This window comes from Triticum dicoccoides, chromosome 7A, assembly GCF_002162155.2.
Source record: "Triticum dicoccoides isolate Atlit2015 ecotype Zavitan chromosome 7A, WEW_v2.0, whole genome shotgun sequence".
In the NCBI taxonomy this organism is placed as follows: domain Eukaryota; kingdom Viridiplantae; phylum Streptophyta; class Magnoliopsida; order Poales; family Poaceae; genus Triticum; species Triticum dicoccoides.
Genome location: NC_041392.1, coordinates 250,852,399 through 250,854,842, shown reverse-complemented (window position 1 = coordinate 250,854,842; position 2,444 = coordinate 250,852,399).

Here is a 2,444-nt window from a genome sequence, read left to right as displayed (position 1 = left end):
CTGCGCATTAGCACCACCACCTGCCGGGTTATACCCTCACGGCGAGTTACGGTGACGTGCACTGCTTGACATGGCTGGTTCATCCTCAACATGCCTGCTGTAGCTCCGACTCGGACGAGGGTGTGGAATGAATCCTCTCGCGACTATGCGAATAAGCCTGCTGCTGGGTTAAAGCTGTTTGAAGGAGCTCTCTGGCCCGTCATGTCTCAATCGCCACTAGTGACTCGCCGTCAATTGGGAGGGTTGCCAATCGTGAAGCGGCGGCCACAATGTTGTCCAACGGGTTGGAGTAATGCCACGGGGGCGTCGGAACGTACTGTGGCACAATGTTGTTCTGGCGAGGCGGGTTCATCGTGCGTGGCTGAACCGGCGCTCCTGTTACCGGTGCCTTAGTCTGGTTTACCACCGGCTGGTTACTGGTTCCTGCTCCTAGCGTGTTGAAGAGATTTCTTGGTTCATAGCCCGGCGGGAGGTGCGACCGGTATCTCCTCCTCATGACATCGTCTGAGGCACTCTGATCTAGCCTAAGCCGGTAGGCCTGAGCTTCTAACTCGGCATGTTCTGTAGCCATCTTGGCATTCTCTGCTGCTAGGTCCGCTTTAGCCTGAGTTATCTGATCTTTCACCTTTGCAATCTCCGCATTGTGCTGATCTCGGGTTGCTGCATCCACTTCTGCTGCCAGCAATGTTGCCAAGGCGTCGAACAAATCAGACAAAACCTGAGCCGGAGGCGGCACAGAGCCCCCTGCTCCTGCTGGCGTTGCTGTTGCTGAACCGGAGAGCATTGTCGCGGCGGTAGAAGAGTGTTGCGCTGGTTGTGTACCGGCCATGAAGACCGCGACCCGGCTTGGCAGACCGAGGGGGTCCGTAATAACGTTGCCATCGGAACCTCCACTAATCCGGCCGTCCTGCAGCTAATACAGCGACTCGGTATCTCCGGTTGAAGACTCGTCATCAGAACAGACAATGGTTTCCCCATCAGATGCCATCCCATCCTCGTATTCCGCTCCATGGATGACACCTACCAAAACATGCCTTGCTGCGGGCTGAACCTGGGCAAGGCTTACACGCTGAGCCGTCTCGATGATGTCGGTGCAGGTGTCCGGCTCAGGGCCCGGTTCGCCGATCTTCCCGGTGAAGACGTGAATCCTGCCAAAGGGGACCCGGTATCCGTATACAATTGAACCGGCCTCGGGACCCCATCCTGCATCGTCGATGTAGAGCTTGCCGCGACGGCTCTTAGTCATCCGGCCCACAACATATCCCTTGAGTCCTTCGAAGCTGCCCTTCAAGAACTCAAAACCATCGTGCGATAGCCCCACGGTGGGCGCCAACTGTCGTGGTTTTGTCACGGCAGATGTCCTCGTGAAAGGACTTAGTTGTGGAGCCATTGCTACGGGTTAGCTTAAAGGGGTTAAACCGGACAAGGGACACAAGAGTTTTATACTAGTTCGGCCCCTTCGATGAAGGTAAAAGCCTACGTCTATTTATGATGGAATTGCTGGGGTTTCGATGACCAGGGAGCGAATCCGCTTTGCCTGGATCTCGAGTTGTTGTATGTGTCGTCCTTAAACCGCTGCTGGGTCGTCCCTTTATATACACAAGTTGACGCCCGCCAGTTTACAGAGTCCCGAGGCCGGATCATAAACGTGTCTGGCTCGGTCTCTATCCTTCCTATCTTACAATGCAAGTTACATGAGAAAGTCGGTTTACATCTACAGGCCTTAACCCGCCTTTGGGCCTTGGGCCTTCGTAAAGCGCCACCATCCTCACGTCTTTATGGGCTTCTATCTTCATAGAATTAATCTGGTTACTCCTGGCCAGTTTACGTCCAGTAGTAATATCCCCAACACGTCTCATCGAGCCTGTACAGTAGAGTTTCGCGCTCGTCCCATCTAATCAAACAGTTGCACGCACGCCACCGAGTATGGTTAATTTTGGCACAAAATACAAAGATGACCAATGAACAAGGACCGAGGTAGTACTATCCCATAAGAAAATAGGGACGCATTGTCGGCGTTCTGGGAACGGGGATCCCCAGACTTGCCTGCCTGCGGCCTGCAGCGTGGCTCAAAAAGGGGCCCAGCACGGCCCATCTTCATCAACACAGACCCAAGACCCTCGCGAGGGGCCAAGCCTCGCGAGGCGGACGACACGGAGTTTCCTCAGGCACAGCCTCATCAGGCTGGCTCGCGAGGAAGCGGAGAGATCAAGGCGGGGTACCTCACGAGGTGCCCGTGACGCAAGCCATGACGACCAAAGGCGCCAGGCGGGCGCCATCCGCGTAGTGTCCTCCTTTCCTCTTTGGTGCAAAGGGAGCAAGCGCAGGCGAGAGCATCAAGCAAAGGCATCCGTTTTGGTGCAACGAGACCAAGACCAGTCCAACGGCAGGGAGGAAGTCATTGTGGAGCCCAATCCAGCGTCACCACCAGAGCCTTTGGTAGG